This window comes from Plecotus auritus (genome assembly GCF_963455305.1).
Source record: "Plecotus auritus genome assembly, chromosome: 9".
Lineage (NCBI taxonomy): Eukaryota > Metazoa > Chordata > Mammalia > Chiroptera > Vespertilionidae > Plecotus > Plecotus auritus.
The window spans coordinates 123,723,639-123,749,983 of record NC_137783.1 but is presented as its reverse complement, the minus strand read 5'-3'; the positions used below and the strand labels follow the sequence as shown (position 1 = coordinate 123,749,983).

The 26,345-nt window shown below is 41.1% G+C and overlaps 1 protein-coding gene and 1 pseudogene across 4 annotated transcripts in view; one reads left to right on the top strand and one right to left on the bottom strand.

Moving 5' to 3' along the window:
• The first annotated feature begins 3,070 nt into the window (after positions 1-3,070).
• Positions 3,071-26,345, top strand: part of PIK3C2A (phosphatidylinositol-4-phosphate 3-kinase catalytic subunit type 2 alpha) — a 108,779-nt gene continuing 85,504 nt past the window's right edge. For all 3 annotated transcript variants that reach the window (XR_013961591.1, XM_080687136.1, XM_080687137.1), the window contains exon 1: positions 3,071-3,192. The gene's annotated coding sequence lies outside the window, so the exon portion shown is untranslated. The remainder of the gene's footprint in view (positions 3,193-26,345) is intronic.
• Positions 25,176-25,850, bottom strand: LOC308233708 (large ribosomal subunit protein eL33-like; annotated as a pseudogene). Its single transcript has 2 exons — positions 25,807-25,850; positions 25,176-25,570 (listed from the first exon to the last, which is right to left on the bottom strand). The product of its transcript is annotated as a large ribosomal subunit protein eL33-like (transcript).

Sequence of the window (26,345 nt, the reverse complement as noted above, 5' to 3'; positions counted from 1 at the left end):
CTCCACCCCTAGTCTGGTGAGCCTGATCAGCTCCTAGTTGCAAATGGCCTCTCAAGGTCCTTGCCTTGGCCCCACACCTGAGCCTGATCTGCTTAGGGTTGAGACAACGCTGTCTGGCTGTGCACGGTAAGCCACAGATGGTTGTCTGTCTGTTGTGTGCACTTGTAAATATTGTACATTAGGGTGTTTTTTGCTTGGTGTAACTTTGCCTGTAATTTTGCTTAAATTGTTCAAGGATGGGTGCTGGTGACTCAATCCAAAAAGACACTCCATTGGAATGGATCTTGTGGGGGTGGGTAATTGGCTGAAACAATTAATCCCAGAGGCACCCACCCTCTGCGACCCCACGCCCCACCCTGCATTGCCGATAACCTGTAACCATTATACCTTGCCCACTTTCCCATGCCTGTAATTCTTACTTTCCCATGTAATCTTTGCTTTTCTACCCATATAAGCAGCTGGCTTATAGGAAGGGGCAGAACAGGTTTTTGTGGATGACCTGCTGCTCTCCCATACTGTCGGCATTATTGGAATAAATGTTCATATATGATTCAACCCGTCTCTGCTTAATTGGCTCAAGCAGTGCCGTAATGACCAAAACAACCAGTCGCTATGACGCCCAATGTGGCCAGCGAACTGCCCTATCAGAGGGTGCCCCCCCTGCCCCCACCCCGCCACCCGCCCGCCCCTGATCAGACTCTCCCACCCTGATCAAGGGCAAGGCCAGTGTGCAAATGCCCCCCTTCCCCCCCCCCACCAGTCCCGCCAGATTGCCCCCCAACCCCAATAGGAGGTGGGGTGGCCAACCAACCTTCCGCAGCCCCTCCCCCTGGCCAATCCCACCCCCAATGGACCCCACCACCCTGATGGGCCTTGCAGCCCCTCCCCCTGGCCTGCCCCACCCCTGATGGCCCCCCCAATAGGGGTTGGGGCCAGCTGGCCAACCACCCATGGCCCCTCCCCGAGGCCGCTGGCCTCCAATAGGCCCCCAACCCCAATCAGGGGCAGGGCCCACCAGCCAATCGCCCATGGCCCCCTCTCCTAGCTGACCTGGCCCTGATTGGGCCCTGATTGGGGCAGGCCGGCTGGCCAACCTCCCACCTTCTCCTCCTCCCTTACAGGCCCAGCCCCATCAGCCCCAATTGGGGCCGAGCAGGCTGGACCCCACCCGTGCATGAATTCGTGCACTGGGCCTCTAGTAAGTAAATAATGAAGGTGAAACTGCAACAAGGAACTCACTCAAGCAAGGGTCCTCTGCTGTTGGAACCCAGGGAAAATATTTCTCCTAAGAAAAATTTAAGAAAAATACAAGTAAGTCAAAGTTAATCTTCCCCCAAGATACAGTGTTCTCTCAAAACCTCTTCCTTCTTTTCTGAAGGTACACTCTGTTCTGGAGCAGAAGCTAAGATACCAGCCCCAAGATAAATGGGGTTTCCCCTCTCCATTTAATCTTATGAAAGAGCTGCCAATTCTCGAAATTCCTCCTTTGATGAGAAGATAAAGTAGAACAATGCTGTGAAACTAAGGGAATTCCTAAGGGACATTCTTCTAGGGTGTGTAAAGCCTGCTTGGAAGTATGTATGCCTGGAGGGGGTTGGAAAGTTAGGAATAGGAAGGGTGGTTGGACTAGAGTTGGTAGCCAGTTGCTTCTAAACTTTTCACAGAATAACAACTCCATCCAGTCTCATCTCCTGGGAGGTGTAGGCACATTTATTACAGCAATTAGAGAACTTCATCCACTTCAAATCCTCAAATCCTCCCAACCCCCCAAACCCCCTCAAAAAAGAAAAAATATTCGATTTCTTTCCCATTGTGTGTTGGAGATAAGCTTCTACTTACAGACTTCTCACAAATTTAGAAAAAACGTTTTGTGTTTTTTTTTAAAAATTGCAGCTCAAACCACTGTACCACATTAGATTGTGAGTATCTGGAAGGAGCAAACCCCTTTCTCTTACTGTTTAAGGGAAATCTTTTGTAAAATGCTACGGATTGGAGTTAGTTCCCAATTTGAATCGTGTTCCCAGCCTCATCATCTGTAAATGTGGATAATTTTCCTACCTGCTTGACATGGTTATGTAATTTTTTTAACATTTGAGGGCAAACCGCTTTAGACGCATACTCGAATTCAGTGATCATGAGAAAAGTATTATGGAGATTGTATGTGAAGATAGTTTGTTACGTAGAAAAGAAACGACTGGCTGGGACTTACTGAGCTATCTTCTTCTTTTTTTTTTTTTTTTAAATGTAATCCCTCCTTTTACAGTGAACTTTTTCCTGGGCTCATATTAGGGCTTCTTTCTTTCTTTCTTTCTTTTTTTTTAATATATTTTATTGATTTTTTACAGAGAGGAAGGAAGAGTGATAGACAGTCAGAAACATGGATGAGAGAGAAACATCGATCAGCTGCCTCCTGCACACTCCCTACTGGGGATGTGCCCGCAACCAAGGTACATGCCCTTGACCGGAATCGAACCTGGGACCCTTCAGTCCCCAGGCCGACGCTCTATCCACTGAGCCAAACCGGTTTCGGCTGAGCTATCTTCTTTACCCGGCTGTTGTGAGGATTAAATGAGCGCTTCTGGAAGCGCTTTATACATCCACCTATGGGTCCCTAACCACACACCCCACAATCACCCGCTCCACCGTGAGAAATCGGTAAATGTATCTTGTCTGTTCCTTTCAGTCTTCCGATCAAACTAATCTCGGTGCGGCCTGGGGCGGAGACCATGAATCCAGGAGCCGCAGCCGGGACGGAGGCGAGCGCGGAGTCCCCGAGAGGGCACGGAAACAACAGAGCACGTCAGCGGTTGGCGGGGCTTTGGAGGCCCGGCCAGAGTCCACGGAGGCCCCACTCCCCTCTCTGGGGCTGAGATGCGAGGCGTCCAGAGTTCGCTCAACATTCCCGGGTGGAAAGCCAGACCCTGGCACCCACCATCAGAGCTGGCACCTCGCAAGAGGCGCCCAAGCCCCGCCCCGCTGCCTCAGGTAGGCCGTCCGCACCAGCCAATCCGCAAGCAGCCTGGGCGCGGAAGGCGGTGCTTCCCCGACCGGAAGTGACGTTTATGCTTGGCTGGCCGCGGAGTCCGCCGAAGCTTTCCGCGGCGGCTGAGGCAGCTGAGCGGAAAATGGCTCAGATAGTGGCGGCGGCTGCGGCTCGGGTTGTGGTGGAAACGGAGGCTCAGGCAGCGTGAGGTGAGGAGCGGCGGTGCGGCGGGGGCTGGTCCCTGGAACCCAGCTCCGCAAGGGCGGCGAGGGCCCCGGGGATTCCGGGATGGAAGGGTCCCTGCCGCGGCCGCCAGTCCCGCGGGTGCCCGCCTCTGACCCTCCATCCCGTCCTCCTGACGCTGCCCCAACCCGACTCACCTCCCTCCGGGCCTGGCTTCCACCCAGGCCATTGCCGACTGCCCCGCCGAAGGTGCGAGGGGCCTGCGCCCCTACCAGGCCCTCTTATCGGGAACTGGGGCGGGGGCGCTGGGAGTTAGTTTAGTCCCCAAGGGGAAGGAAAGGCCACCCCCTTGTCCCTGGGGACCGGGCTGGAGTCTCTATGGCCGGTGGTTTTCTCAACGAAATGTTGAGTCTGGCGACTGTGTATTACACTTCTCGCTTATGTTCTCTCCCCTCAACCCCTTTTCACCTTGTTGTCCCTCCCACCTCGGGCTTTGGGGGCTGAAGATTCTTTTTCATCCCACTTCCTCGAGGTTGCCTTTTTTTTTTTTTTGCCGCGAAACCACTTGCTTGGGGGAAGACTTTATTTCAGTGTGTATTTAGCGCATCATCTTTCTGGGAGGGCGGTCAGATTAACGTCCTGAGTGACGGAGGAACAATAAATAATTGAAGAAAAAAGCAGCACATACCTATTTTCCTCACTAAATGGTTTGGCTTTAAGAACGAGATTCTCTAGCTGCGGAATTCTTCTCGGGAGTGGAGAGCAGGGTTTGAGAAGGGAAATGAGGAAGGAAGTAAACTAAGCGAGGAGGAAAGTCTGATGATAAAGAACGTGGAAGAATCTGTAGTAGTTCTTGCCCTATAGTATCCCGATAGAAGGTGAGGCTGTAATTATATTTTTATTTGTAACAGTGGGTGTTGAGTGTTAAGGAAAGAGGCCTTCCTCTTTGAACAAGATTACCTACTAAAGAGATAGCCTGAAATCTTCCAGGTGGTGTCAGGCAATTGGGAAGATTTTTTAAAAAACAAATTGGGAGCATCAAAGCCATAGGTGAAAAGAGATTCAGACAAAAGAAAGCTATTAGAAGAGGGGCGAAGACAGTTTAAAGGGGGAAGATTGCATGTTAGGAGATCCGGGAACACTGATTCCCGGAGAGACTGTACCTTTGCCTCCTTGGCTTGTGTCCAAGTCTTCCTAGGAGACTTAGCAGCTCTGCCGTAGTTGGGGTTGGTGCTCTTATTCCTGGTAGCAAATTAGACCGAAGTGCCTTAGTTGAGGTCATTGAGTACTGAAAAGCATTATGACTGAATGAAAATATAAATTTTGTTATTTAACTCAAACTTAATTCAAAAGTGATTTTTATGTTGGTACAAAGCACATACAGAGCTTCCACAAGTTATTTTGCCTAAATTAACAGATTCTAAAGCAATTTTTTTCTGATGAAAATCTCTGTTGCTGTTTGTAATATATTTTAATGTTTTCAACCATAAGTTTCACAGTTTTTTTTTCTGTTTTATAGAATATGAAAGTTGGCATGCTTGCATTTAGGAATTTTAGAAACTATTATGTAATTAGCTGTATATTAACATATGATTATTTCTCCCTTCAGCCATGAATGGTTCCAAAATTTTAAATTAATTGAAGATGGCAGTATCAGTTCCCATATCTAGGAATCTTTCTTTCATCTTGCACAATATTCTTACTTAGTAAGCTCATTCAGTAAGCGAACTTATACCTAATGAGGGTGTTGGATTTCCCAAGAGCTCAGACTTCTTATCAGAGCATCAGACCAAACTTTTCAGAGCAGTAGTGCAAAGCATTTATTTAATGCTTTATAACTTGTATTGTTTTGATAACATAAATTAACCATTTTATTATATATTTGCCATATACTAAAAAGAATTTGAGGCAGGTGAATGTGTTAGTGCTGTGCATTCATATAGTACATGTTTTGATTTGTTAGTTGTACCGCAATAGGGCTAAAACTTTACCCTGTGAAAGATCTTATTGTTTTCAGGGGCCCTTTAAGGGTGCCTGGCACTCCAGTGGTTCCAGGGATAGAAAAATGAATGAGACAGTGCTTGTTCTCAAGTTCTCTAGTTTATCTGGGGGAGACACACACGCAAATTATAACACTATGGTTTTAAGGACAGTAGTAGATCCAAGTAGTACTAAAAAGGATGTGATCACCTGACTGGGAGATGGAGAGGGAATGAGTACATTCTTTGTAAGTGTGCATTTTACACTTACAACACATTTCACTTCGGACTACCCACATTTCAAACACTCAATAGTTGCACATGGTTAGTAGCTACCATATTGGACAGTGCAGATCTAAAGTATAAAAATTCTGCTTTTCTATCTTAGATTCCTGCTTGAAAAGGATAATGTCAAAGTCATTTCTAATTTCTAATCATTTTGATAGTATTCATCCATGATACTTTTCTTATTGGCATTATGGTCATATTTGGAAATGATATTGCTGTAGGGTATCTTTCAGGTTGTTCATATGGAACTAGAAGAAACTGTTTACCTTGTCTCTGTGGTGGAGTCACATTTTTGATATCTTTATTTTGTGCCTTCATATTTTGTATCTGTTCTTTACAACATGTGATGGATTCAAAACACAATAGGAGAGTACACATGGACATTTTAGGCAGTTAAGGAGATTTATGTAATTTAAAACGACCTTTTAGCCCAGCTAGGGTGGCGCAGTGGTTGAGCTTCAACCCATGAACCAGGAGGTCACTTGCGTTTGATTCCCCGATCAAGGCATATGCCTAGATTGTACGCTTCACCCCCCAGTAGGGGGCTTTAAAGGAGGCAGCTAATAGATGTTTCTCTCTCATGGATGTTTCTATCTCTCTATCCCTCTCCCTTTATCTCTCTCTAAAATCAATTAAAAAACACCCACATATTAAAAAAAACACCTACCTTCCATATGTCTTAAAATTTTAGGTTCAGCTATTTAGTTATAAAAGGGAGTGAGATTTTTAAACATTCTTGATTTTTATTGATTTGAAGGCTTAGCAGCAAGTATTTATATTTTAACCTTGAGAATGCATTTACGTAAGATACTATATAATTAGCATCCTTACTCTTTTTTTTAAAAAAAAAATATTTTTATTGATTTTTTACAGAGAGGAAGGGAGAGGGAACAGAGAGCTAGAAACATCGATGAGGGAGAAACATCAATCAGCTGCCTCCTGCACACCCCCCACTGGGGATGTGCCCGCAACCAAGGTACATGCCCTTGACCGGAATCGAACCTGGGACCCTTCAGTCCATAGGCCGACGCTCTATCCACTGAGCCAAACCGGTCAGGGCAGCATCCTTACTCTTAAGCATATGTTTTTGTTAGTATTATATTACAACAGTTCAATTATTTATATGAATAATGTACAGTGTTGATACACTTAATTTGCTAATCATTGAGTTTGGTTTTAAAAAACACACACAAAACACCAGAGCTTTATGTTAAACAAGTACCTGTGACTAACAGTGATAAAGTAAATAATATCCTTGTATTTGTATTGCTTGCTGATTATAACTTAGCTGATGCGTTTTACCTTCACAGACTTTATTTTCTGTGAGTAAACAAGGCAAGTCTTTTTTTACAATTATTTTTTATTTTTATTGATTTCAGAGAGGGAGGGAGAGGGAGATAGAAACATCAATGATGAGAGAGAATCATTGATTGGCTGTCTCCTGCACACCCCCTATTGGGGATCGAGCCTGCAACCTGGGCATGTGCCCTGACCAGGAATGGAACCATGACCTCCTGGTTCATAGGTTGATGCTCAACCACTGAGCTACACCAGCTGGGCTTTTTCCTTTTTTATATATACTTTTTATTGATTTCAGAGAGGAAGGGAGAGAGATAGAGAGATAGAAACATCAATGATGAGAGAGAATCATTGATTGGCTGCCTCCTGAATGCCCCTCCCCCCCAACTGGGGGGATTGAGCCCACAACCCGGGCATGTGCCCTTTTAGTCCGCAAGCTCTATCCACTGAGCCAAACTGGCAAGGGCCCAGCTGGGCTTTTTTCTCATTTTCTTAAAGAGGAAAATGAGGCCCAGTGAGGTTGTGACTGTTTAGCATAATACATTAGAGGCACTGCTTGAACATTGTCTTACAGTGCTAAGCCTAGTATTTTTTCAGTGCATCTTTTCATATACTGTAGTACTTCTTTGTTTAGATGCATAGCACCAGATTTTGGAATATGCATAAAATAATGGATACTTCCTACCTTTTGGGAGTTTATATTTCACTTAGGAGAGACCAACTTCAAGTAGTTATAAAAACTTGTTAATGGGAAACAAAAGCTATAAAGCAGGGGTCCTCAAACTTTTTAAAGAGGAGGCCAGTTCACTGTCCCTCAGACTGTTGGAGGGCCGGACTGTAGTTTAAAAAAACAACAACTGTGAACAAATTCCTATGCGCCTGGGACGAGTTGGCTGCTAAGCAGGACAGGCAGCGGCACCCGGTGGGCCAGGTAAATGTCCTCGGCGGGCCGCATGTGGCCCGTGGGCCGTAGTTTGAGGACCCCTGCTGTAAAGGGATAGTATAGGTACTTTTAAAAAAGATGAGAGTTAACGAGGCAAGATTTTTTTTAAAATAAAGAATTTAGATCTTTTATATATATATATATTTTATTGATTTTTTACAGAGGAAGGGAGAGGGATAGAGAGTTAGAAACATCGATGAGAGAGAAACATCGATCAGCTGCCTTCTGTACACCCCCTACTGGGGATGTGCCCGCAACCAAGGTACGTGCCCGCAACAAAGGTACATGCCCTTGACCGGAATCGAACCTGGGACCTTTCAGTCCGCAGGCCGACGCTCTATCCACTGAGCCAAACCGGTTAGGGCTAGATCTTTTTTTAAAATATATTTTTATTGATTTCAGAGAGTAAGGGAGAGAGATAAAAACATCAATGATGAGAGACAGTCATTGATTAGCTGCCGTGAGCCTGCAACCCAGGCATGTGCCCTGACCAGGAATGGAACTGTGACCTCCTGATTTTTAGGTTGAGGCTCAACCACTGAGCCATGCTGGCTCTGGCAAGAATTTAGGTCCTAAAGAGTTGGTGTAGGAAAAGGTGATGAGGTGTCAAGGACAGAGTTATTTCAATGCACAGAGAACAACTTGGGGGGGAATTTAGATAAGAGAAAATGAATAAGGAAGGATTTGCAAGCTTTATTTGAAAAGATAAGGACAGGACATAGGTGAGGTAAGAGATGAGAATAAATAGACACCTGCTATAAAGAATTTAGAGGCCAATGGCACAATTTTATATTATCTGGATGATTAGGGAAATCTTAGCACAGGCTTTGAACTCGTGGCTTGAATAGTATGGAAGACACGGTTAAGAGGACTAAAGGAGAGGTCCGTGACTATAAATGAGAAGCAGAGTAATGCTTGTTCCTATTGTGAAATGAGTAGGGATTTGATAAGGAATTTAATTATGAGAAGAGAAAGGAATAGTAGAGTTAAGAAAATTGGTTTATATTTTGCAGTACTGAAGCAGGCTCTTTAAAAAAAAGTGTTTTCCTATAAAAACAGAAATTGGCAGTTTGCCTTCAGAAAATAACAGAAGAAGCAGGAAGAGATTAAGTATTGTTACAGTTCTGCTGTGGAATGAGAGGAAAAAGTAAAGACAAAAATCCTCTTTCAAGATAAAAGGGTGCAGAGAGAGGAAACAATAGAAAGCAATCAGTGCAGGTACTTACCTTCTGGTGAAGGGCTGGGGGGACATGGATGTTGATGGGCGAGATAGACAGACTTAGGAAAATACCTGTCTAATTAGGGGTCAGGAAAACACTTTTTAAAATGTTCTCTTTGCAGTTTTGGTAATTATGTGAAGCCTGTATTTTTCCCCCAAGATAAGCACTGAAGGAGACCTAATTAAACCTATCAACAAAACCATATTGCTATGAGTTGCCATAGCCAAATTGATTTATTAAGTTACTTTATATGTGTTTCTAATGTAATTTATAACTGTTCTGACTCCTCTTTTTAGTTTAGTGTGTGTATTTTTTTTAGATCACAGTGCTGAGTTAGAAAAAGGTGCTCTTTGGCTCCAGGTTTTTTTCTTTGTTTTTTTTTTTTTTTTAAATAAATCTTTATTGTTCAGATTATTACAGATGTTCCTCTTTTTTTCCCCCCATAGCTCCCCTCCACCTGATTCCCCACCCCACCCCATGACCTAATTCCGGCCTCCCCCCCCACCCCCGCCACTGTCTTCATCCATAGGTGTAAGATTTTTTTTTTTTTTAATATATTTTATTGATATTTTACAGAGAGGAAGGGAGAGGGATAGAGAGCCAGAAACATCGATCAGCTGCCTCCTGCACACCTCCCACTGGGGATGTGCCCGCAACCAAGGTACATGCCCTTGACCGGAATCAAACCCGGGACCCTTCAGTCCGCAGGCTGACGCTCTATCCACTGAGCCAAACCGGTTTCGGCATAGGTGTAAGATTTTTGTCCAATCTCTTCCTGCACCCCTCACACCCCCTTCCCCCGAGAATTGTCAGTCCACTCCCTTTCTATGCCCCTGATTCTATTATACTCATCAGTTTATTCTGTTCATCAGATTTTTTATTCACTTGGTTTATAGATTCACTTGTTGATAGGCATGTATTTGTTGTCATTTTGTTGTTCATAATTTTTATCTTTACCTTTTTCTTCTTCCTTTTCTTAAAGAATACCCTTCAGCATTTCATATAATCCTGGTTTGGTGGTGATGAACTCCTTTAGCTTTTTCTTGTCTGTGAAGCTCTTTATCTGACCTTCAATTCTAAATGTAGCTTTGCTGGGTGGAGTGATCTTGGTTGTAGGTTCTTGCTGTTCATCACTTTGAATATTTCTTGCCACTCCCTTCTGGCCTGCATTGTTTGTGTTGAGAAATCAGCTGACAGTCGTATGGGTACTCCCTTGTAGGCAATTAACTGTTTTTCTCTTGCTGCTTTCAAGATTCTCTCTTTGTCTTTTGCCCTTGGCATTTTAATTATGATGTGTCTTGGTGTGGTCCTCTTTGGATTCCTCTTGTTTGGGGTTCTCTGCGCTTCCTGGACTTGTAAGTCTATTTCTTTCATCAGGTGGGAGAAGTTTTCTGTCATTATTTCTTCTAATAGGTTTTCAATATTTTGCTCTCTCTCTCTTCTTCTGGCACCCCCAAAATTCGGATGTTGGTACGCTTAAAGTTGTCCCAGAGGCTCCTTACACTATCTTCATATTTTTGGATTCTTTTTTCTTTTTGTTTTTCTGGTTGGGTGTTTTTTGTTTCCTCATATTTCAAATCTTTGGTTTGATTCTTGAGGTCCTTTGGTCTACTGTTGAGTTTCTATACTTTATTTCAGACAGTGTATACTTAATTTCTGACTGGTCCTTTTCCATTTTTTTTGGGCATTCTCATTAAGATCCTCACTAAGTTCCTCAGAGGTTTTTAGAAGATTGAGTAACCTTATAAATGTGGTTTTGAACTCTATTTCCAGTAGTTTGCTTCCCTCCATTTCTTTCATTCGTGACATGTTTCTTTGTCTCCACATTTTGGCTGCTTCCCTGTGTTGATGGAGTGGCTTTGTGTGGTAGGTGACCTATAGGGCCCAGTGGTTCAGCCTCCCCTATCACCTGAGGTGGATGCTCTTGGTGCACCCCTTTGTGGGCTGAGTGCAAAGTCTTGGTGTAGTTAAGCCTTGATTGCTGTTGGTACACTGGGAGGAATTGACCTCCAGTCCAATTGGCTGTGGGGACCTGCTGTGTCTATAATGGAAGAACTGCTGTGCAGGAGACACCCTTATGGGGCAGGACTTGTTTCAGTGGGGCTTTGGTGCTCACTGAGTCTGCCTCCTGAATGTGTCACTTATGGATCTGAGGAGTTGAAATCTGGTGTCGTCTCACACTGACCATAAGGTACACTGGCTTTTGGATCTCCAATGGGGTGCAGGTCAGCTACTGTCTGAGGCCACCCATCAGGAGCTACAGCGAGATCTGCAGATTTCTCCTCTTTGCTTGGGGTTTGGAGGTTTTGGAACTGTCTGACCAGAGCTGCAGTTTGTTAGGTTAAGCTGCGATAGGGCAGACCATTTATATGCAAAAGCCGCTGTGCAGAGCTTGGGTGGGTTTGTAAATTGGGCGGGGTCTCAGGGAATCACTAGGCTAGGGCGTGGCTAACAGCGATGGTTGCCAGTCAGCTGTCTCTGTGTTTCCGTGTCCTGCGCCCCAGCGCAGTAAATAATTCCTGTACACCTCTGCAAGAAAGCCACCCTCACTTTCCGACCCGTTGGCAGACAGTCCAGCTTCTCCCCGTAGGGGTGTGAGTCCCCAGAGTCAAGCCAGAAACTGGAGTTCAGAGGAAACTGGAGTTCAGAGTAATTGGGAGCTTTTGTCTCCCTTCGGGTTGAAAGAAACAGCGCACCCAGTCGCCAGCTGCCAGCCGGATTCGCGCACCTCCACGCTTGTGCACATCTCAATGCTCTTTTCTCTTTCCTTCAAGTTGTAGAACTTCTACTCATCCAGCTTTCCCGTGGTTCTGGGTGATAGACGTTTTGTCTTTTAGTTGTAGTTTTGGTGTGGTTGTGAGAGGCAGCACGTACAGGTGTATACCTCATGCTTCCATCTTGGTTTTCTCTGGCTCCAGGTTTCATAGCCTGGTTTTATTTGACTAAAACTCATGATGACACTTATCAGACTGGAATTCTGCCTGTATTGCAGAATACAAAGGGAGGTGTGATATTTGAGCTTGGGTCATCTATTGCATATTTATCAGTGCATGACATGACAACCTAACTGTTTACGTTTTTAAAAAATCATATTTATTGAGATATAATTTACTTAAAATTAATCCTTTCTAGGTGTACAGCTCTATAAATTGTGAGAAATAGCAACATTGTGTAACTACTACCACCACAATTAAGATATGGGATATTTCCATTACTCCAAGAAGTGTCCTTATGACCCTTTGTAATCAGTCCCCTCCACTTACCCTCCAGTCTCTGGCAACAACTGATTTTTGTTCTTGTTATTCCTATAATTTTGCTTTTCCAGAATGTCATATAAATTGGCATCATACAGTATACATACAGCCTTTTGAGTCTGGCTTCTTTCACTTAGCATAATAATTTTGAGATTCAATAGCTGTCTTAAAATTTCAAATAAATTTTTAGAACAGTTTTAGATAACAGGAAAATTAAAATAGTACAGCAATCTGGTTTCCCTATTTTTTTTGTTTGTAAACTATTGATTGCTAATTGTCAAAGATAAGATTCTAGAATTAAGTTTTTTGAAAATGGAAAATTGAGTGAAGGTTTCTGTCAAGATGACTTTTATAAATTCTGTAACATAAAATTCGTTATTTTAACCGTTTTTTTAAAAGGTATTGATTTGAGAGAGAGAGGAAGGGAGACAGAGAAATGTCAGTTTTTGTTGTTCCACTTTTTTATGCATTCGCTGGTTGATTCTTGTATATTGTATACCCTAACCAGGGATCAAACCCACAACCTTAGCATGTTGGGACAACGCTCTAACCAACTGACATACCTGGTATGGGTTTATCCATTTTTAAGTGTACTATTCAGTGACATTAATTATATTTAAAAATTGTGCAACTTTTACCACTGTATTTCCAAAAAATTTTCACCGCACACAGAAACTCTGTAACCATTTAGCTGTAACTACCCATTCCCCCTTTTTCCAGCTCTTAGTAACTGCTCATCTACCTTCTGTCTCTATGAATTTACCCATTCTAGATATTTCATATAGGTAGAATCATAAAATATTTGTCCTTTTGTGTCTGACTTATTTAACTTTGTATAATGTTTTTGTACATGTTGTAGCATGTTTCAAAATGTTATTCTCTTTTTTTTAAAATCCTCACTTGACTTTTTTTAAATTGACTTTCAAAGAGAGAGAGAGAAAAAAAACATTCATGTGTAAGAGAAACATTGATCAGTTACCTCTCATATGTGCCCCAACTGGGGATTAAGCCTGTAACCTAGGTATGAGCCCTGACCGGGAATTGAACCTGATATGAACCTTTTGGTGTATGGGTGATGCTCCAACCAACTGAGCCACCTGGCCAGGGCAGAACTTTATTTCTTTTAATGGTCAAATAAATATTCCATTGTATGTAATATACCACATTTTGTATATCTTTTTCTTGATGGATACTTGGGTTGTAGGCACCTTTTAGCTATTGTGAATAATGCTGTTGTTCATTTGTGTACAGGTATATAATCCCTGTTTTTTTTTTGTTTTTTATTTTTTATGAGTTTATTTTAGCTAAATTGATGACATATTCTGGGGAGCAAGATCTCATAAGTCTCTGTTTTTTAATTCTTTTGGGTGGAATTTAGGAGTGGTCATATGGTAATTCTGTTTAATTTTTTGAGGAAACATAAAAGTGTTTTCCAAAAGACTGTACCATTTTACATCAGCGGAGTCTGATGTTCAAATTTCTCTACATCCTTGTCAACACTTGTTATTTTCTTTAGTCTTTTTATTTTAAATTATAGCCATTCTATAAGGTATGAAGTGGTATCTGGTAGTTTTGATTTGCATTTCACTAATGAGTAACGATGTTGAGCATTTTTTCATATGCTTATTGGCAGTAAGCTGCGGTTTTTAATGATAGGACCAATAATTGGATTGATGTTATAATTATTATTATTTTTGTTAATCCTTACCTGAGGATATTTTTTCCATTGACTTTTTAGAGAGAGTAGAAGGGACGGAAGCATTGTGTGTGTGTGTGTGTGTGTGTGTGTGTGTGTGTGTGTGTGTGTTGAGAGAGGGAGAGAGAGAAAGAAAGAAACATTGATTCGTTGCATCCTGCACACACCCCAACCAGGCTCGACCAGGGTCTGGGATCGAACCTACCACCCTTTAGTGCTTGGGCCAACACTCTATCCACTGAGAAACACCGGCCAGGGCTTGACAGATTTTTTAAATTCTGTTATGTACTAGGCATTATATATATAATTTTATTTAACCACACAACACTATGACATGTGATCTATGTTTACAAGTGTGAAAACTAAGACAAAGGCAGATAAAGTAGCTTGCATAAGATTACACAGAGGGAGGTGTGATATTTGAGCTTGGGTCCATCATTTTCTCTTATCACTGTTCTACGAAACTAGCAGTTTCATGCAATTGGTGTCATGTGAAATCAAGATTTTGTTAACCATAGAAATTAATGGAGTTTGGGGGCAAAATTCCAGAAGTGTTCATATCGGTTTTTCATTATTATTATTATTATTCCCTATTTGGGGGTTCTCAGTTGCTACTCAGTTTTATTTTTTCCTATCTTAATTCAAGTTGGAATGGAGGCACATACCATAGGACTTAGCACAAAAGGTTTCTGTTACTTGTCATGTTGGAATTGGGTGATGTTAGAGTGTATTTAATTATTCATGTTAAATGAAGGAACAATAAAGTAGGCCGAAGTTCAGCAATTATCTCCACAAAGCAGTACTACTTGGGTTGCTGAGTTAGAATGAAAACTACTTTGTCAGTAAAATGTCTTTCAACAGGAACTTCTTGCTGTGACTGTATCTCCCCTTTCCTTATCCCACTCCCAAACATATACAGTTGTACACATGTGTAGATATATAAAGTTATTCTGGATGAATGCCCTGGTTATGAATCTTTTATGTGTAGAATGTTGCTTCTAAGGGTTGAAGGTAGTAAGTATAATGACTGTCAATGCTAATTAGACAACAGTGTAGCTATTGCTTTTTGTCAAAATGGGAGAATCAAGCCCTTTATTAATTGTTTATAGTACTTGGGCAAAGCATAATTTTATCTGTGGTGTGGAGGTTAAAGAATGCAGGAGCCACGCTAGGCTCATCCATTTTTAACTTGTGAAGAAACTGGGAAGCCTCTTCTTATGTCCAGTTTATGGTTCCAATTTCATTTTTTCCCTAATAGAGAAAAGCCTGCTATTGCATATTTATCAGTGTTTTTTTTTTAAATAGTAAAACTTGCCAGTGATGAAATATTTGAAAGTCTATTAAAGTTTAGATAATGAAAGGTAAATATACTTTCCATTGGCTTTTCCCCACTGCCAGTCATACATTGTTTTCTTACCTTTATCACTTCAGTGTCCTAAGGCCGTGGTCGGCAAACTGCGGCTCGCGAGCCACATGCAGCTCTTTGGCCCCTTGAGTGTGGCTCTTCCACAAAATACCATGGCCTGGGCGAGTCTATTTTGAAGAAGTGGCGTTAGAAGAAGTTTAAGTTTAAAAAATTTGGCTCTCAAAAGAAATTTCAATCGTTGTACTGTTGATATTTGGCTCTGTTGACTAATGAGTTTGCCGACCACTGTCCTAAGGTATCTCTTCCTTTGCAAGTGCTTTCATCTGTGCTTCTGATTCTGTTATTTACCAAACCCAGTATTTATCTCCTAGTTCTTGTACCTTTTAGTATTTGTCCCCTGAATCCTTCTCTTCAACCTACCATATGTTGAAGTCCTTTCCCACTTTATTTGTTTAAAAATATTTTTATTGATTTCAGAGCGGAAGGGAGAGGGAGAGAGATATAGAAACATCAATGATGAGAGAGTCATCAATAGGCTGCCTCCTGCACACCCCACACTGGGGATCAAGCTTGCAACCTGGGCATGTGCCCTGACTGGGAATTGAACCGTGACCTCCTGGTTCATAGGTCGACACTCAACCACTGAGCCACATTGGCCAGGCATTTCCCACTTTAAACAGTCATTCCTGACACCTCTTCCACTCTCCCTGTCTCTACCAGTCCTCTTAAGGATAATATGCCCTTGTTATTTGTAATTCCTTACTATTTTTCATTTTTCCACATTTGTATAAACTGCCCTCTTTGAAAATCACTAATGATTTTCCATGGGGGAGGGAAAATGAGTAGTGACTGGTAATGAATTTCTTTGGGGATGATAGAAATGTTTTGAAATTTTGTAGTGGTGATAATTGACAACTCTGAATATACTAAAAACAACTGAATTACATACTTTAACTGGGTGAATTTTGTAAGTGAATTGTATCCCAATAAAACTAAATAATCACAAATGTGCGCTTAGATCTAAATATTTTTCAGTCCTCATCTTATGTCACCTCCCTGTAGTTTCTTTTTTTTTTTTTTTTTTTTTTTTTTTTTTCTTCAAATTTTTATTAAGGTATTATATGTGTACATATCTTACCATTGCCCCCCACCCCCACCCCACTCCCATACATGCCCTCACCCCCCAATGTTTTGTATCCGTTGCTTACTCTTATATACATTCATATAAGTCCTTCAGTTGATCTCTTATTTCCCCCACCTCTCCCTAACCTTACCACTGTAATTTGACAGTCTGTTTGATGCTTTACTGCCTCTGTAACTATTTTTTTGTTCATCAGTTTATAATGTTTTTCATTATCCCCAAATGAGTGGGATCATGTGGTATTTTTCTTTCATTGACTGGCTTATTTCACTTAGCATAATGTTCTCTAATTCCATCCAAGTGCCTACAAATGGTAGTAATTCCTTCTTTTTTACGGCAGCATAGTATTCCATTGTGTAGATGTACCATAGTTTTCTGATCCAGTCATCTGCTGATGGGCACCTAGGCTGTTTCCAAATCTTAGCTATTGTAAATTGTGCTGCTATGAACATAGGGGTGCATATATCCTTTCTGATTGGTGTTTCTGGTTTCTTAGGATATATTCCTAGGAGTGGGATTACTGGGTCAAATGGGAGTTCCATTTTCAGTTTTTTGAGGAAACTCCATACTGTTCTCCACAGTGGCTGCACCAGTCTGCATTCCCACCAGCAGTGCACGAGGGTTCCTTTTTCTCCGCATCCTCGCCAACACTTGTCGTTTGTTGATTTGTTGATGATAGCCATTCTGACAGGTGTGAGATGGTATCGCATTGTTGTTTTGATTTGCATCTCTCGGATAATTAGTGACTTTGAGCATGTTTTCATGTGTCTCTTGGCCTTCCTTCTGTCTTCTTTCGAAAAGATTCTATTTAGGTCCGTTGCCCATTTTTTTATTGGATCCTTTATCTTCCTTTTATTAAGTTGTATAAGCTGCCTGTAGATGTTGGAAATTAAACCTTTATCAGTGATAACATTTGCAAATATGTTCTCCCATACAGTGGTCTTTCTTGTTGTTTTGTTGATGGTTTCTTTTGCTGTGCAAAAGCTTTTTATTTTGATGTAGTCCCATTTGTTTATTTTCTGTTTGGCTTCCATTGCCCTAGGGGCAGTATCACTGAAAAAGTTCTTTTGGCATATGTCTGAGATTTTGCTGCCTGTGGATTCCTCTAGTATTTTTATGGTTTCCCGTCTTATATTTAAGTCCTGTACCCATTTTGAGTTTATTTTTGTGTATGGTGTAAGTTGGTGATCTAGTTTCATTTTTTTGCATGTATCTGTCCAATTTTCCCAACACCATTTATTAAAGAGACTGTCTTGACTCCATTGTATGCTCATGCCTCCTTTGTCAAATATTAAATGCGCATATTGGTTTGGGTCGATATCTGGATTCTCTATTCTGTTCCATTGATCTATATGTCTGTTCTTGTGCCAGTACCAGGCTGTTTTGAGGACAGTGGCTTTGTAATACAGCTTGAAATCTGGTATTGAGATCCCTCCTACTTTATTCTTCTTTCTCAGGATTGCTGTGGCTATTCGGGGTCTTTTTTTATTCCAGATGAATTTTTGGAGAGTTCTTTCTAGGTCCGTGAAATACGCCGTTGGTATTTTAATGGGGAGTGCATTGAATCTATAGATTGCTTTGGGTAGTATGGACATTTTAATGATGTTGATTCTACCAATCCATGAACATGGTATGTTCTTCCATCTGTTTACATCTTCCTCTATCTCTTTTTTCAGTGTCCTGTAGTTTTCCGCATATAGGTCATTTACCTCCTTGGTTAGGTTTATTCCTAAGTATCTTAATTTTTTTGGTGCAATGGAAAATGGGATTGCTTTTTTAGTCTCTCTTTCTGTAAGTTCATTGTTGGTGTATAGAAATGCCATAGATTTCTTGGCATTAATTTTGTATCCTGCTACATTGCCGAATTCATTTATTAAGTCTGTTAGTTTTTTTATGGAGTCTTTCGGGTTTTTTATGTACAATATCATGTCATCTGCAAATAAGGACAGCTTTACTTCTTCTTTTCCAATTTGGATGCCTTTTATTTCTTCTTCTTGTCTAATTGCAGTGGCTAATACTTCCAGTACTATGTCAAACAGGAGTGGTGAGAGTGGGCATCCCTGTCTTGTTCCTGTTCTTAGGGGAAATGGTTTTAGTTTTTGCCCATTGAGTATGATGTTAGCTGTGGGTTTATCATATATAGCTTTTATTATGTTGAGGTATGATCCTTCTATTCCCACCTTGTTGAGAGTTTTTATCAAGAAAGGGTGTTGGATTTTGTCAAATGCTTTTTCTGCATCAATTGATATGACTATGTGATTTTTATCTCTCAATTTGTTTATGTGATGTATCACATTTATTGATTTGTGGATATTGAACCATCCTTGCATTCCTGGGATAAATCCTACTTGGTCATGGTGTATGATCTTTCTGATGTACTGCTGGATCCTATTTGCTAGAATTTTATTGAGGATTTTGGCATCTACATTCATGAGGGATATTGGCCTGTAATTCTCCTTCATTGTGTTGTCTTTACCTGGTTTTGGTATTAGGGTGATGCTGGCTTCATAGAAGGAGCTTGGAAGTGTTCCTTCCTCTTGAATTTTTTGGAATAGTCTGAGGAGGATAGGTTTTAGTTCTTCCTTGAATGTTTGGTAGAACTCTCCTGTGAAGCCGTCTGGCCCCGGGCTTTTGTTTGCCGGAAGCTCTTTGATGACTGCTTCAATTTCTTCCATAGTTACTGGCATGTTGAGCTGTTTAGATTCTTCCTGATTGAGTTTTGGAAGGTTATATTTTTCTAGGAATATGTCCATTTCCTCCAGGTTGTCCAGTTTGTTGGAATAGAGTTGTTCGTAGTATTTTTTAACAATCCTTTGTATTTCAGTGGGATCTGTTGTTATTTCACCTCTTTCATTTCTGATCTTGTTTATTTGGGTCCTCTCTCTTTGCTTCTTGGTGAGCCTGGCTAGAGGTTCATCAATCTTGTTTATCCTTTCAAAGAACCAGCTCTTGGTCTTGTTGATCTTTTGAATTGTTTCTTTGGTCTCTATGTCGTTTATCTGTGCTCTGATCTTTATTATTTCCTTCCTTCTGCTTACACTGGGCTTTTCTTGTTGCTCTTTTTCTAACTCTTTGAGTTGTTGGGTTAGGTAATTTATTACCCCTGTTTCTTGTTTTTTGCAGTAGGCTTGTAGAGCTATGAACTTCCCTCTCAAGACTGCTTTCGCTGTGTCCCATAGATTTTGGATTGTAGTGTTTTCATTGTCATTTGTTGTCATGATGTTTTTTATTTCTTCTTTGATCTCTCTGGTAACCCAGTCATGGTTTAATAGCATGCTGTTTAGTCTCCATGTGTTTGATTTCTTTGGGTTGTTTTTATTGTAGTTGATTTCCAGTTTTATGCCACTGTGGTCTGAGAAGATGCTTGATATGATTTCTATCTTCTTGAATTTGAAGAGACTTTGCCTGTGTCCCAACATATGGTCTATCTTTGAAAATGACCCATGTGCACTTGAGAAGAATGTATATTCTGTGGCTTTGGGGTGAAATGTTCTGAAGATGTCAATTAATTCCATCTGGTCTAGTGAGTCATTTAGGATTGATGTTTCTTTGCTGATGTTTTGTTTAGAGGATTTGTCCAATGGTGATAGTGGGGTATTAAAGTCTCCTACTATGATTGTATTGCTGTCAATCTCTCCCTTGATATCCTCCAGGAGTTTTTTTATGTATTTGGGTGCTCCTGTATTGGGTGCATATATGTTTACCAGAGTTATTTCTTCTTGTTGGATTGCTCCCTTTAGTATTATGAAATGGCCTTCCTTATCTCTTGTTATGTCCTTCAGTTTGAGATCTAATTTGTCAGAAATAAGTATTGCTACCCCAGCTTATTTTTCAGTTCCATTTGCCTGGAAAACCTTTTTCCATCCCTTCACCCTCAGTCTGTGTGCGTCTTTTTTTCTGAGGTGGGTTTCTTGTAGACAGCAGATATATGGGTCGTGTTTTCTTATCCAATCCGTTACCCTATGTCTTTTGATTGGGGCATTTAATCCATTTACATTTAAAGTTATTATTGATAGGTACTTATTTGTCGCCATTCCTATTCTTTACCCCTGTGTTACTTCTTCACTTCCTATTTCTTTTTTTTTACAGCAGACCCTTTAGCATTTCTTGCATTGCTGGTTTGGTGGTAATAAATTCCCTTAGTCCTTTTTTGTCTGTGAAGCTCCTGATTTCACCTTCAATTTTGATTGACAGCCTTGCTGGGTACAGTATTCTTGGATTCAGCCCCTTCCTTTGCATGACTTTGTATATTTCATTCCATTCCCTTCTGGCCTGATGAGTTTCTGTTGAGAAATCAGTTGCTAGTCTGATGGGGGTTCCTTTGTATGTAACTTTCTGTCTCTCTCTTGCTGCTTTTAAGATTCTTACTTTGTCGTTGTTGTTTGCCAATTTAATTATAATGTGCCTTGGCGTCGGTCTTTTGGGATTCATTTTGCTTGGGACTCTGTGAGCTTCTTGGATTTGTGTGTGTTTTTTCTTCCCTATATCTGGGAAATTTTCTGTCATTATTTCTTCAAAGAGGTTTTCTATTCCTTGCTCAGCTTCCTTTCCTTCTGGAACCCCTATTATGCGGATGTTGTTTTGTTTCGTGTTGTCCCAAAGTTCCCTTAGACTCTCCTCTTGCCTTTTAATTTTTTTTTCTAGAAGTTGCTTTTCTTGGGTATTTTTTTCCATCTTGTCTTCTAGCTCACTGATGCGGTCCTCTGCTTCTTCTAGTCTACTCTTGATGCTTTCTATTGAGTTCTTTACAGCAGCGATGTCATTTTTCATTTCTTCTTGGTTCTTCTTCATTTCCTCTTGGTTCTTGCTCATATTGTCGAATTTGTCTTCCATTCTTTTCAGCCACCTTATGACCATTTCTCTGAATTCTTTTTCTGGAAGGTTGCTTGCCTCCATTTCGTTTACTTCCTTTTCTGGTGATGCCTGCTTTTCTTTCATATGCGGGCTGCCTCTTTGTCTCCCCATGGTCTCTCTTCTCTGGGTGTCTGGTTATGTAGTTCTCTCTCTCCTGGGTTGATTTAAAGGCACAAAATACAGCACTACCAGGTACAACTCACAAGGCACTGAACAGGAATGTATTCACGATATTAATAACCTCCAATAAAGGTGACCACCAGAAAAAGGCAAATTAGGTGATAGGAGAGAAAGAAGAAGAGGAAAAAAGAAAGAAAGAAAGAAAGAAAGAAAGAAAGAAAGAAAGAAAGAAAGAAAAAAGGAGTGTGAAAATGAAATTGGGAAAAGGGAAAGTAAAGAGAAGAAAAAAAAGAAAAAAAAAGTAAGAGAGACAAGAAAGTGACTAAGAGAGATAGGGGAACAGACTATATATATTGGGGATAAAACTCCAATAGAACAATCACTAATCCCAGCAAATGCCAGCAACAAGTGCCTGGGGATTAGTACAAACTACAACACCAGCTAATATGGAGTGAGGCAAGGGAAAGCTGAAGCACAAAACAAACAAAAAAATAAACAAAAGAAGAATAAGCAAAACAATCTCACAAAAAAGCATAAAAATTGGATATAATCTACATTCAAGCAAACAACAACAAAAGGACAGAGAGAAGGACAAGTTTATGGATAGCTCAGACAGCGAAGGGAGAGGTGTATGTGGACTTGGAGCAGGGGATTGGAGATTAGATATGTAAGTAGGGTGAAATTTTAACAAGGGGTAAACAGAAAGAATAGGGAGAATCTAAAGCAGTAAAAGGGTAAGATAAACAGGACACTGAAAAGGGGGAGGTTAGGAGGAGAGTGATGGCCTAAAGGTAGAGGTGAGATAGAGTAAAACGATGCTAAAGGAAAGATAGAAATAGAATGTAGAACCCTAATCCCAAAATAAAATGAAGAGAAAATAAAATGACACTTAAAAAAAAAAAAAAAGATAAAATAGCAGTAGTAATAATACGGATTGAAAATAAAAATGTAATAATTAAAAAGGTAAAATCAAGTGATGAAAAAAGAGAAAAAAAAGTTTCTTGATTAAAAGATGCAAAAAATGAAAATAAAAAAGAATAAAAAAATAAAAAAATAAAAGGTAAAAATAAAATGTGAAGTAGTGAAGGTCATTCACTTCCTCTGTTTTTCTGTTTGGCACGCCTGTTTCTCAGTCCAGACAGTATTGCAGTTCCCTGCGATCCACTGCTCTTCGGTGTTGTAAGCCAGTCCTGATTTTAAGCAGGCGGTGTGTCTTAATTTCTCGTATTCCTTTATTTTTGATTACACAAGAGTCAATTTGTGATTCAGCCCCTGGGTGGCAGTGTTTCTGGATTAACTTCCGGGTCTATCTATGGCCTCTCTAGGCAGTGTTAGAGCCTTCTTTCCCGCACTCGCCACTGGCCTGTGGGAGTGGTCTGCCTCAGAGCTGACTCTCTGATGGTCACGCCCAGCTCCGATCCCCAGGTTCCAGAAAAACAACCTTCCCCTGCAGTCTCCCAGGGTGTCCCCAACTGGGTGATCCTATGTATTGGGCTTAGTAATCAGAGGCAAGAATTTCAAGAGGAAAAAGCTCAGTTGTGCGAACTCCGGGACTCCGCGTAAGCCCAGGCACCCAGGGAACGCAGGGGCTGCGCGTAAGTCTGGACTGCCTGAAATTCTTAGGGTGAACCTGCTCTTCAGATCAAAATGGGTTGCTTTTTAGAGTGCCCTTCTCTTAGCAGCTCTGAGGACCCCCTTCCACAATCACAGATCACGCCAGCCCCTACAGCCACGGATTTTTCTAGGCACAGACTTCCCTGGTCCTCCAGCTCCCGCAAAACGCGCGTTCCTCTCTCCCTCCGGGACCAGAGACCTCACCTTATCCCAGGCGAAATCTGACCTTTCCGTGGTGGAGTGTAGAGCTCCTCTGAACCCGTGTGCTTGCGCCAGTTGGGGAGCGTTGTTCTGGGGCTCGCAGCTGTTCCTGGGGTGCCGCAGTTGTGGATTCTCAGGCTTCAGATAAGCTCCACTTTCCGGATCAAGATGGCGCAGACTCCGCGTCCAACCCCGCAGCTCCGGGAGGGGACCCAGCCGCAGTTGGTGCTGCCAGGTCAGGGGAACCCCGTTCAGCAGTCCCCCACCTCCTTCTGGAATTCAGCTGTCTCCCAACCAGCCAACAAACACTCCTAGTGCGACCCTCAGCTGTTCTTTCTTTCTGCTCTGGGATAAGGCTCGGAACACGTCTGTCTATTCCGCCGCCATTATTCCCTCTCTCCCTGTAGTTTCTGACAGTACTGATTGCTTTCTTCTTAGGACGCTCTGTTCCCTCATTTCTCTGATGCTAGTCTGCATACCTATCAGTTATTGTTCTCTGACCTTTAGTTTCCTCATGATTTCTTTCTTATCTCTTTCTCTCCCTTCTTTCTACACATTCTCCCAAGGCAGTCTCAACTACTTTCTTGTCTTTATAGCCAAATTGCTTTGTTGAACCCAAGGCCTAGTATTTCTTGTCAAACAGCAGACTTGAACTGTATTTCCCACAAGTACTTCAAAATAATGTTTTGGTCTGACTAAAAAGGACGATGTGCCTCTGAAAACCAATTCTGAGAATATTCACAAATGATTTTCTTCTCTCAGAGAAAGAAAGTAATGGTTTATTATTTGATATAGGTAAGATGACTTCCAAATACTTTAAATGAAAACGAATGCAACAAGAGTAGATTAAAAATATTGTAGGTTAAAATACTCATTTTAAGTATGATATTTTTCTGTGCTTTTAAGTATCTTATAGATTACCAAAGATACTCTACACTACAGTGTATATAGTTGCTTCCTAATCTGGTCCCTATTAGAGTTAATTTCATTTATTGATTTAACAAACATTTGAATGAAAGCTTGCTTGTTTCAGGACTGTTCTTGGTGCTTGAAATATAGGAGTGAACCCAACAGATAAATCCCAGCTTCATGAAAGTTACAGTCTAGAGGGGAAAGCTAGACAATAAAATAAATAAGTAAATTATATAGTATACTGGATGGTATTAAATTCTAAGGAGAATATAAGTAAAGTGCATAGGCGGTGAAGTTAGAGAAAGTTAATGGTTTTAACTAGGTTGTTAGTGAGGACTTGACTCAGAAGTCACCTTCTCAATGAAAACTTGAAGAAAGCTAGAGAGTGATCCATTCAGCTATCCAGGGGAAGGTCAGTCAGAGGGAACAGAAGAGCAAAAGCTCTGAGATGCATAGTGAGGAACAAGGATGCTGATGGGACAGTAGCAGAGAGGAGAGTTAACAGGAGAGAAGTAATAGGTGGGCCAGATATTAGAGTGTCTGATGGACTATTTTCAAGATTTTACCATTTCTCTGAGCAAAGATAGGAGCTGTTAAAAGTTCTGAGCAAAGGGCTATGTAAAAAGACCTAGGTGTTTCAGAATTACTCTGATTACTGTGCTGAGAATAGTCTACAAGTGGGAGATAGAGGGATGGCAGAGACGGACTATGAGGCTATTTCAATAATCCAGGCAACAGATCATGGTAGGTTTAAGAAGGTAACTGGAATATAATGAAGGAATGCTCAGATTTAGAAATATTTCAAGGTAGAGCCTATATTTTTTTAAATGATAGACACTTTTTAAAAAAATATATCTTTATTGATTTCAAAGAGGAAGCTAGAGGGAAAGAGAGATAGAAACACCAATGATGAGAGAGAATCATTGATTGTCTGCCTCCTGCACGTCCCCCACTGGGGATCAAGCCTGCATCCTAGGCTTGTGCCCTTGACCAGAATCGAACCTGGGACCCTTCAGTCCACAGGCTGATGCTCTATCTACTGAGCCAAACCAGCTAGGGCGAGCTTATATTTTTTAAAACAAACACAAGAGAACATTTTTTTAAATTTACTTTTTAATAAGTTTAAATCCTTGAGGAGTACAGCATTACACAGATTCTGTGTCCATTAGCCTCAGCAGGAAAGTTCTTCAGAATTTAGCATGAGCCATGCCACTGTTTCCATGAGCATGAGTTATCTTCCCCAGATTACTCTGGTTTTGTTTGGTCACGAGGAGTCACCGTGTTGTTTTTTGCTTTGTACACACAAACACATCTCTTGCCTAGATAGAATTCAGTTTCATCTCAAGCATAAAATACTTTCAGCTTTAAGAAGAGCTGTGTGTTCCCTTAGGTTCCAGAGCCCATACTTACAGCCAGCAAAAATGGCCTTGGACCACAGTCTTCCAGACACATTTGTGGTAGAAGTCCTGTTCCCAGCAGGCCTCCCCAGCTCCAAGATGGAGGGGGAAAAGGAGCCTCTAAGATTTTATGAACATATCCATCACTGTCTGGTAGAGCCACCACCAAACATTGCTGCCTTCCTGACAAGCTATAATTGAATTTGTATTTTCTAATTTAATTCAAATAAGAAGATAGATTTACTGGATATACATAGGATGGTGAGAGTGTACAGTCATCTCTCACTGATAGGAATATCTTACTATTCATTTTTAAATGTTTTACTTGCGTTTTAAAATGTAATTAATATTTTTACATAAACTGATAATACGTGCAATGCCCATTAAGTAATTCACACATGGTGAAAATTTGAGAAACCGTATTTTATAGTTTGTTTTCTTTTGCAGTCTTACTTATCCTTTTCTCCATCTCTTAATGAGTAAGGGTGGTGTCCTTAATTTAGCCTATAGATTGGCAAATGAAAAGGGACAGTACAGCTCTTAATTGTATTTTTATATGGTATCACTAAAAGGTTGAACTTGTGTTTACATAATTTGCCACATGTAGGTAAAAAATACCCATGTACTATTTATAATACAGGTATTCTTTGTTATTTTTCACATTTCATAATATAGATATGAAAATGTGGTATTTAAAATATGTTGGAGTGGTTTTATTGTGAAACTAGAGGCCCGGTGCACGAAATTTGTGCACTCGGAGCAGGGGGGGGGGCGGGGGGGGTCCCCTTCAGCCAGGCCTGTGCCCTCTTGCAGTCCAGGAGTCCTTGGGGGATGTCCAACTGATGGCTTATAGTATACACCCAATAAATATTTATTGAAGAAATTAATAAATTCA